The 11,248-nt window shown below is 39.4% G+C and overlaps 1 long non-coding RNA gene across 1 annotated transcript; it reads right to left on the bottom strand.

Annotated features, from left to right (window-relative positions):
* Positions 1–3,574: 3,574 nt before the first annotated feature.
* LOC122907866 lies at positions 3,575–10,875 on the bottom strand. The gene is made up of 4 exons (XR_006384773.1): positions 10,824–10,875; positions 10,235–10,317; positions 5,668–5,878; positions 3,575–3,690 (listed from the first exon to the last, which is right to left on the bottom strand). It is a non-coding gene; the product is annotated as an uncharacterized LOC122907866 (long non-coding RNA).
* Positions 10,876–11,248: the final 373 nt, after the last annotated feature.

The following is an 11,248-nucleotide window of genomic DNA, read 5'->3' as shown; positions in this document are numbered from 1 at the left end:
TGTTTCAGATCTTCTGGGAAACTTCTTCAGCTCAAGAGAGTGCAAGCACCATAAAAAAAAAAAATCTTTCAGTTGTCTAACAGCTGAATGCTGATGAACGTGCACCTGAAGTGCTCACAACAGCAGATTTGCTGAATCTGCTACTATTTTGGGGAGTCAGCACATGCTGTATACTTTGGACCTGCCAGAGGCCAAGGACAGGCTGCAGCCCAAATACATGAGCAGCAGAAGACACAGTTCAGAAACACAGCTGTGAGTCAGGACCAACTCAAAAATGTCCCAAAATATTTTCAAAGGGATGAAACCATGTATTTGGCAGCTACTTTCAACAAAACAAAAATCTTTATGATACTGCCTCTATCCTTGATTTGACCTGCTATGAGCCAAATGTCTGTGTTGCTCCAAAAGTCATATGTTGAAATCTTAACCTCCAAAAGATGGTATTAGATGGTGTGGCCTTTGGGAGATGTTCAGGTCATAAGGGTGGAGCCCTTATGGATAGGATTCATACCCTGATTAAAAAAAGTCGCCACAGAACTTTCTAGCTCCTTCTACCATATGAGGACATGGAGAGAAGGTGCCAGCTATAAACCAGGAAGAGTCCCTTCACCAGAATGCAATCATTCTAGCGCCTTAAGGCTTCTTAGACTTCCCAGGCTCCAGAACTGTGAGAAAGACATTTCTATTGTTTATAAGCCACCTAGTCTGTGATATTTTGTTATAGCTGCCCAAATGGTCTAAGACATGACCATTATAACTTTTATTAGATTTACTGACTCAGCCCCCCATCTCCTTCAGTCTCTTCCATGACTTCTCGTGTTTGAGTGTGAGTTCTTGCCAACACAGTCTTCCTAAAAAGATATCCTCATGTTCCACACCCCCTCACCCACCGCCCACAACTTCTGTACTTCAGTGAGGTTGGCCCATGTGGAAGATTATTTGTAAAAATGGATGCTCCCTGAAGTCTACACCCTGAGCAATGTGACTTTGCAGCTCCTTCCATTGAGAAATGGAGTCTAATTCCCTACCACTTTAACCAGGCTTTGTGATATGCACTGACCAAAATAATGTGGCAAAAACGGCAGAGTGCCAGGTTCACATCTAGAGGCCTTGGCATGCTTCTGCTCTTGCTCTCTTATGTCCCTGCCACTGCCAAATGAGAAAAAAAAACACACACACACAGTAGTCAGCTAGAGCATGAAAGACTGTGGAGACAAGCTTGGGCACTTCAGCCAAGAGCCAGCTGATAAACCAATCAGCAAGCCTAGCATATAAGTGAGTTATTCTAGACCAGCCAGTCTCCCAGCTGACCTAGTTGACTATAGTCCAACTGACAGTAAGCCCAGTTAAGATACACTGAGCCAAGCCCACATCAGCAGAACCACCCAGACAACCTAGGAATAACAGGCAATTGCAAATGGCCTTTGTTTTAAGTTGGGAGGTGATTTGTTACAGAGCAATAACTAAGGAACGTAGCCCCCATACAATCGATGTTTATTCCTAGCTCTGTGTTTATATATTGTTCTTCATAGAATGCCTCTTTCCTCCACTCATATCTGTTCACTTTTAAGACCCAAGTGCTATCTCACAAAGGTTTCTTTGACTGCAAACCATATAAATCTCTCTTTAATCGAGTAACACATTTGTCATTTTTCTCTGTAATATTTCATGTATCCCGTATTCAATTATACAAAACCTGAGTTATATCAACCCCAAACACAGAGCTAGTTCGTTTTGGAGACTTCATAAAAATTTACTAGCTAAAAACAAACAGACTTGCTATTCTCCCTACCCATCCAACCCATGGCATGGTTTAGGCATCAATACCAACTGCCGCAACTGATTAACAAGTGCAAGAGTTTCCCTGCTAAAGATCTTTATAAAGAGCATTGATGGATATATAAATATAGTTTACTTAAAACATCAATTTACTTTAAATAGAAGAACTATATTGATAGATTTTTTCCTCATATATATGTACACACACACACACACACACACACACATATATATGAGAGAGAGATCTATATATCTCCTTAAGAGAATTCTGCCTTTGTAAGGGCTATCAGTTTTTGTTTCTGCTTATTAAGGATGTACTTCATATTCATTTTATTTGACACTATAGGAAATTGTGCATGACTCAAGCTACATAATTCTGAGCTTATTTCTGAGATGATTTGTCTATTATTTCAAATTGTCACAAGGTCGGTTGACTCTTTACATGCATCAGGTAAAGTAAGAAATATGTATTACATACCAATTTAAATACCATAATAAATTCCCAGATTCAGTATCATCCATGACCACCTCATGTTCTAACATCATTTTTTTTTCTAGAATGTATGCTACTTACACATAATACCGCAAATGTTACGGCATTGGAGTTTTAGTGCATTAAACAGTTACAGACTATTTATCACTTTGAATTCATCCATCACCTCACTACAATTCCAACAATTATACCGAGTAATTTATTTAAAAATTAATTTTTGTTTAAGTGTAGTTTTATAAGCTTTTCCTTAGAAATCAAGAAATGAGTTTTCATTTATAAAAAATAAACTGTCTCAGCTCAAAACTCTTATGCTAAGATCAGTGTTAAATAATGATATTATTGAATATTATATATAGGCCACTCAAGAGGCAAATTTAAGCCAATTTATAACTTGGCTCAGAAACAGTTATCTGTTAGAAGTGGTACTAGTTAGAAGGGATAAGAATAGCTCTTGCTTATTTAAAGGCAACCATTTATTGACTTTTGGCTGTGTATCAGGTACCTATAAAGAACTTTAGCTTCATAATATGATTAAATCCTACTATATTCCCACAAAATGAGGATTAGTATTAGTATGAGGCATTAGTGTTTGCAAACAAGGAAATGGAGATTCTGAGAAATATCTTGCCCATAATCACATAGATAAGGAACTATGGCTCATTTTTTTCTCTTGCATGCCTCCCAGATTGTTCTTGTTTTCAGAAGTCCAGCTCTATCTCTAAAGTTCCTCTTGAGATCATTCTGATGGCAAAGCTTCTTTGTTTCCTGTTTCTATGGCATATCACTTTATCTAAGCAGCTGCTGACTTCTGCACATAACCAGTGCTGGGGAGTGGGTGTGTGGCATATACGGCTTCCTTGTGTATATAATTGTAATGCTTCTCTCATGATTTAAAAGCCTGCTCAACTTACTAGTGCCAAATTACTAGAAACTGGAGGATTAAGTCTTTGAAAATATTTTTAAAATACTTTGAAAAGAAGATAACAAAAAGCAATTGCTTAATCCAAAGGAAGCAGTTATTAGTGATAGAATTTTAGGTAGTTGTGAGGATATATAATTGGATCAGTGGCTCTCAGTTTGGGGAGAACTTGGGAATCACCTGTAGAGTTAAAAAAAAAAAAAAAAAAACCTTTACTCAGCAATCTCCATATTGCTTTGTGTGGTGGATACTGAGTAGCAATGTGTTTTATAAAAGCTGCAAATGTAATGATAACAGTCAGCCAGTATAGAAAGCCAATAGTTTGGAGAAGGAAGTCACAAAATACCTACCTATATAAAAAAATGGATCTTCCCTTGGTTTTCCTCAGAGGGTGTGTCAGTCTGTGGCACTGAGTTTGCTCTTCAAATGAAACAAATTTCTCACCAACATGCCTGTAGGTATGCTTCAAGATTTTTCAAAAATGTTTTCTGTGATATTGCTGGAAGGACACATGGGGAGAAATATTTGTAACTCAGAGGTGTGAAATGCATGTTAGACAAATTTCAGAAGCCAAAATGAAAACAATTGATAGATAGGCTATAATAGGATCAATTATTTTGGCATAGCTCAAATCACCACAAAATCCAAAGAAAACTCTCAAACTGAGAAGAGTTATTTGCCACCTTTTGACAGATCTGTCATTTTGTTAAAACACAGAGATCTTAAACCAGCTGAGAGGGCTGGGAGCAGCAATGCCCTAATATGAGTGAGTACACCTAGCAAGCAAATCTTGGTTTCTAAATACCATCCTCCGTGAAAGGACCAAGGCTCCATTGAGAAATGGCTGAGTCCACTGCCAGAACGGCAAAGGACAAGATAAGCGTGGGCCATTGTGCCAGAAAGTAAGGAAATGCTAAAAGAATGAGGATGACACATCAAAAGGAAACAGGAAACAGGTTCAGGAGAATCCCACTGCCTAAATCTGGAACAATCTGAGTACCAAAATAAATACAATAACTTACAATAATCCATTTAATAAAATAAGAATCCATGAACCCTTACTGATACCAATTTTAAAAATGAAAGTTAAATGAGGGACAGGATATTTACATAGTCTTGAAGCATGTCCCTGCAGAATACTTATTAATTAAAATCGGAAACATGCAACTTTATAGACAAGGCAGGCAGACACCAGTTGACTCAGGTGATCAAAGTTAACATCATCAGTAAGGAGTACTCCCGCCAAAGTTGCATAACATGAATCTAATCATGAGGAAACAAACTGAAGGGGACTCTATTTTTTTAAAAAATTATTCTGTAATCTTCATAACTGTTGAGATCCTGAAAATCAAGGAAAGTCTGAGGAACTATTCCAAACTGAAGGACCCTGAAGATACATCACAACTAAATGTAAACTTTCCTATAAAGGATATCATTGGGAAAGTTGGAAAACCCTGAATGGGGGCTGAGGACTAGATGGTAGGAAAATGTCACTTTTGATCTCCTGATTTGGGTATGTGTTGTTTTATAGGAATATACCTTTGAACTAAATATTTGGGGATTATAAAATATCAAGTCAGCAACTTACCCTCCAATGGCTCAGGAAAAAAAAAGATCTCTGCATTGTATTTGCAGTTTTTCTGTAAGTTTGAAATTGTTTCCAAAAAATTTCAGTGCACTGGAATTTATTAGGAAAGCTCAGTGAGGTAGAGAGTGCATTTACATGCTTTTCCCCAAGGAAAGCAGGAAAATAACAACCCTCTAGATACTAGATATGCTAAACTACATGAGAATTTGCTAGGTAAGTATAAAAAAATCTAACCTTCTTGAGTTTCCAATCACTGGCCTTACTTTGCTTCTAACATTTAGGACTCCTGGGAGTAGAGGGAGCTCTCATAAGGAGTATGACTATTTTATTTCCTTCTCAGAATTCAGTGGAAGAAGGAAAGCATCCTTCTGAAGGACTGAAGAGAAAGATACGCCAATAAGCAAAGCCCAAAGATTCCACAGCAACTCTTTAACAAATTTCAACACTTAACTGAAGTTGAAAAAAAATCTTTTAAGTACAGACATTTATGAAGTTTCAACAAGTATTTCACATATTTTTTTCAGAAGTACACTAAGTTTGTTTTTTTTTTTTTTTTTTAAATGCTACTTCTTCTCAGAGATAATAAAAACATACTGTTCATTGTATCAGACCTTAAAGAGACCTCTGGAGCTCATCTAACCCAAATACCTCCTGCTGGATTACAGCCCCATCCCTTTTGTTCTGCCCTGGTGGGTATAGAGAACAGATGGAAGTCATCCTCTGATCCTGTGAGCTCCAGGGTCGGCAGATTGAGAGCCTGACCCCCGTGCAGGGGGCAGCCATGCCGTGCCTGACTCCCTGCGGATCTCCTCCAGCCCACGTGGATGTTGATATTTCGTGGTTCACAAGCTCCACGGGCAACAAGTTCTTTGGGACAGCAATGCTTACCTCCCAGCTGGTGGTGTTAATCCTCCTGAATTGTGTCGTTTGTGGACCAAGCTAAATGCAAAAGGGCGGAAACTGACTTTCATTATACTCTGAGGCTATGGAGGGGACACACAATGGTCATAGTTCAATGCTTCCCAGAGTACAATCATCCTTCAAACAGGATGGCTTCTGAAAGTCATGTTTCAGCGTCTCTTCCCAGACATCACCTAGCCTGCAGAAAAAACATACATTCAGTCTCGTGTTCCTCCTTCTTCACCCCATATATCTATTAACCAGCCACCAAGTTGATTGACTGAATTATCCTTTCGATTTTTGCTGTCACCTGTTAGGAGAAGAGCCCACGATGTGGAAAGCGCCACAGGAGAGGGAAGCAAAAGACAGAAATATTGCTAAAAATAGAGAAATTAGCAGAGAACTCTGTCCCTGGGAAACCTGAATTCAAATGTTTTATACCTGAAATAAACCCCAGGAAATCAATGAATCTTCATAAAGCCACAGAGCAGGAAAAGACTGTGTTGTCCTTTGTTTCAGCTGAGTCCTGTTCACCATGGATATTCACAGAAGTTCTTGATCTATAATCCATACTTTTCATTTACAAAAGCCTTTTTCTTTTTCCCTTAAATCCAGAGAAAGCAAATGTCTGTAGTATGACTGAGTCCCTATAATTTAAGTCCTTGCCCTCTAAGTAGATAAGGATGTATAAACTGTATTTCTGAAGCCACTTGACCTCCTTATGAGTTAGGAGCTATTATTTCCCCCATTTCTCAGATGAGAAAGGGGATTCTTAGAGAGTTGAGTCCCTTACCCAGGGCCACACAGCTTATTAGTGGCAGATCCTGGAGTTGTGGCCAGAACTAATTCTGACTAAATTATTTTAGTAAACTCATTTTTGAAAAATAATCACATCTTTTGATGTGTACAAAAGAATGTATGTAGCACACAGTATTCTTGTAATCTACTGCAAAATAGACCACTTCAAGCCATTTGACTTAAAACAGTAATTAGTTACCATCTCACAGTTCTAAGGATTGTTTCAGTTCAGCGGGGCACATCCCACATGAGTTTCTCATGTTATTGCAGTCTTATGGGCTAGGATCATTTGTAAGCTCAACTGTGCTGGACATGTATGATGACTTCTTCATACTTCTCTCTGGTGCCTCCACTGGGATAGCTGGTGGGACATCTCCCTGTCTCCATTCAGTCTCTCCATGTGGTTAACTTGGGTTTCTTCACAATGTAGTGGTCTTGAAGTAGTTGGACTTCCTACATGGTGGCTTGCTTCCCCGGAGTGTGTGTTCTAGAAGGCTATGAAGGCCCAAGTCTTCTTAAGACTTAAACTTGTAAGTTGCACAGTGTCACGTCTGCTGCATCTTCTTGATTATGCCCCCAGGTTTAATTGTTGTTCTCCAGGGAGGGAACAACATGAGAGCATAAGTATTAGGAAGCATAGTGCTCTGGAGAACCATCCTTGCAGACCGGTCACCAAATATAAGTTGTAATGTATAATCAAAACAACAGAAGCTATCAACCAAAGTTTTCACCAAACTCATCCCTTTATCGTCTAGAAGTGGTAAATGCTATCCCAAATTGCGTGTTTTTATATCCTCACATGGTTGAAAAACTGTGTATATATACAGACTATTTAGTTTTGCTCATTTTAAAACTCTGTTTGAATAGTATCATACAGTAGGTAATCTTCCATTACCTTCATTTTTACCCTCAAAATCATTTTTAAGATTAGCTTATTCTGTTGCAAACAGACTTGACTCACTCATTTTCATTGCTGCGGAATATTCTATTGTGGGAAGATACCAAAACATATCCATTCTTCTGTTAGTGGATATTTGGGTCTTTTTTTTTTTTTTTTGCAACTAGACACACCACGTCTGTGAACATTATTGTTTATCTCCTGAGGTCCATATATTAGACTTTCTCTCAGACATATCTCCAAGAGGGGATGCTGGGTTGTGGGTCACAGAGAAAATAGACTTTTAATTGGCCTTTCTATCTCCAGGCTCCTGCCTCTCTAGTCCATTCTCTACATAGTTGGTAGAGCGATCTTTCTAGAATATAACTATGGTGTTATTCCCTTACCTTAGGGCCTTCAGTGGCTCCCCACTGACTATACCAGTTGTTTTCAAACTTTTGGGTAAATTAGAAGAACCTTAGGGGTTTGTCAAAGCCATTGGAGTCTTGGTTCTGCCCCTGGAGATACTGATGCCATCACTAAGGGCAGACTTATATGTTTGAAAAAGCTTCCCAAATAATTCTGTTGCATATCAGAATTTGAGGATCACTGGATATATGATTAAGTCTCAACTCCTAAGTATAATGCAAAACCCACTCCACGATTTTGTTTTCCTCCTATACCTCCAGCTTTAACTTTTGGCCCACCTTGTCAAATACCCTGAAGCAAGCAAGGCCAAAGGCTTAAAGTTTTTGAAATGCTCCCATCGCTTCCATTTCTTATTTCCAGTTCTTTATTGTGATTTTTTTTAACTGTCAATCTCTTTTTACTAAGGGGAAAGAACTTGGAAGTCAGGGGGCCTTTTCTATTGCCAGTGTATGTCCAAACATCTTGCACAGTACCTAGGTGCTTAAGGAATATTTATCAAATTTATTGATTTTCCCAAGGACGCAAAACAAGGTAATGGTGCGTCTGGGATGAGAACCTGAATTTCTTCATTTCTAGCCCAATGATCATTCTGTACCATGTAGTGCGTCTAATGATGAAACCACATTATCATAATGTTCTTAGTACCTGGACTGAAAGGAGAAGGATGACCTTCATTCCCCATTCTTAAGAAAGGAATGAATACACATGCATTTCTGAAGGATTATATTGAAGAGAATGTAGAAATAAATGTAAGTCCTCAGACCTCAATTTCACTCCCAAAGGACTAAATTATTTTTCTCCAAAGCATAGGAAATTTTGCTTCTGTTTGCTTTGGTAAACACCTTAACTTGGATAATCTACCATTGTTTTTAAGGTTGCCTTTGGAAAATCATATCAACTTATGTAACCACTCATCTTGTTCCTATTTGTTATAGCCTTATTTTCCTTCACTTACCTTATACGTATTTTACGATATTATTTGCAGTAATTTCCATTGTTTTAATAAAAACCCAGACAGAAAATGGGGAATCTGTATAAAACTCCCCATATTTCATAATGCATTTTTGAAAGATGTTTTTTGAAGATCCTCCATTGAGCAGAATGTGAATGGGTTGTTATTGTTGTGCTTTGATTTGAATTCTCGCTAGCTTTAGAATTCTCTCCAAAAGCTTTCTCAATCAGGCTTTGCAGCTCTTCTACAATGCAGTGTTTTCGTGCTTCTGAATTCCTGCTCTTTGTAGAAAAGCTGTCCTATATGCAACTTCAAAGAAAACATAACCAACAAAAAGATTTATCTGGAAAATCAATTAAGGTGATTATCGGTTAAATGAGGTTAATTCCGTGTTGAAAGAAGCCAAGATATTTTCCCTTTAGTGACAGATCCTATTTTGCTAATATAAATTCTTGCCCTGACCATGAGCCACGGAAGACACTTAGAGACAAGAATAATTAATTAAAAGATACATTTCACGAAGCGGATGACACTGGCAGAGTAAGAAAATAAGCAAACTAGAAAGGTAAAGCAGAATTTACCAACTAAAGATAAAGCACCAAAAAATGTTCGGCCTTTTCTAGTGCTGACGGTATTTTCTTCTGAGGCCCAAAAATGCAGAGAGCAATTCAACCCTGTAGAGGTCTGTTTTTCATCAGCTTTGATCTGAAAATTGAGACAAGTGTTTGGAGTACTGTCGCTGATAAGGAGGAACGTGAAGGCTGGAAGCGTACTTGAACAGAATGTGGTTACTCACACCCCGAACGATTAAACACTCACTGCATTTTTTTTAAAAGGCAAATTCTGCAAGTCACACGGTTTCAGAAATCATTACAGAGAAAAAGAACAGCACACACAGTACTTTCATAAGAGCAAAAGCTGTCATGACCACAGAATACCAAAGTGTAAGCCGTGCACATATTCCCAGTTTCATCTTTAGTTTTTCTTATTTGTTTCTAGACGCTGTTTTCTCTACCACCGACAGTGTTTATAGGCTCTGGCTGCCACATAATGAAACAAAAGCGGAAAGCCTTGATTATGGTGTTAGTGCGTTAGGAAGATACCAGCATAGCCGGGTACCAGACTTTCTTTCTTTCTTTTTTTTTAATTCTGTTTTTATTCTCTCTTCTGGGGGGATGTTATTTCCTTGATCTGAGGCTCCTGGGGAATCCTCGGTCAGCAGGTTGTTGAAAGGTCAAATTCATAGACCAGTTGCATGGTTGAGATGCAGTCCAGTTTCTCCCTAGAACGGGGAGAGACCTTCCATAAGCCAGCCCCTCACGAGACTCCTGAGGCCTTAGGGTGCAGGCAAGAGGTAGACTGATAAAGGGTGAAATTTCCCCAGCTGGCCTGGTTCAGCTTGTGGAAAATCTGACCATTTTTTTTTCAAGACCCCTCTCGGGTTTTAGGGAGACAAGTCTTCACAGTCCCCAGCTGAAACACAGAAACTTCTCACTTACCCGTTGGGCTTTAATCTCCTCTTTTGCATTAGCAGAATGTGTGAAATCTCCTTAGAGTGGTACCTCTTTAGTATCTGTGCTAGCTGTGCATGTGAAACAAAGCAGTATCATTAATGAAATCATTGAAACATTCCTCAGCACCCACAATGTGACAGATACCACAGGGCACCAGAGACACAAAGAAGAGTAAGAAAGAATTATGCCAGGCCTCGAGCAGTCAAGGTCTTTGCTGGGAAGATAGATCTGCAAACAGCCCATTACAATCTAATGACAGAGTGTGGTAACTGCTAGAGCAGGGCTTACACAGGGAGCTGCAGGTGCAGAGAGGGGGGCGATCTCACTCTGCTGGGTTTTGAGAAAAAAGGAGCCTGGGATCATGTCACAGAGGAAGGGAGGTATTCATCAGCTGAGCTTGCGTTCTCCCAGTAGAGAGGGCTCAGGAAGCCCTTACAGAAGCAGAGAGCTGCAAAAGCCAGGGTGAGTTGAGCAATTGAAAAGGTGTATGGGAAGCAGATAGTTTGGAAAGTTTCCTATCAAGTGACCTCTTCTCATAAGAGGAAACTTTGGAGAAAAAAAAATTAATCCCCACCTGTCACATCAGCAGATAGAGGAGAGCAGATACAATGAACATCAGAGCTGCTTTCTGAAAGAAGAGGTAGAGAAGCCTTATCACAAGCAGAACCCCCAGGAGAGGAGGGGAGGGGAGGGGAGGGTTAAGCATGCCTCGGGCTAGTGCCCTTTCTTTCCCAGCTGTTCCTCCACCCATACACTGTGGATTCTGTTTTTTTCTTTACACATTACCTTAGAAATCTGGTGTTTGGAGCAGTAGTGATCCCTTGAGGGTCTGGATTCAAAGATGTTTCCAGGCTTAACAAAGTCCCAGGGAAAGTGTTCTCTAAGAGAGAGGTAGGCTAGAGGTCTTCCCAGAAGATCAAAACTAGAAGAGGGACAAACACTCCCTCCATAGAATTGGGGATCTCAAGGGGGTTGACTCTTTGGGAGAACTGAGCCTTT

This window comes from Neovison vison, chromosome 5 (assembly GCF_020171115.1).
Source record: "Neovison vison isolate M4711 chromosome 5, ASM_NN_V1, whole genome shotgun sequence".
In the NCBI taxonomy this organism is placed as follows: domain Eukaryota; kingdom Metazoa; phylum Chordata; class Mammalia; order Carnivora; family Mustelidae; genus Neogale; species Neogale vison.
Note: the sequence above shows the minus strand (reverse complement) of the source record. Positions and strands in the feature narration are given on the sequence as shown.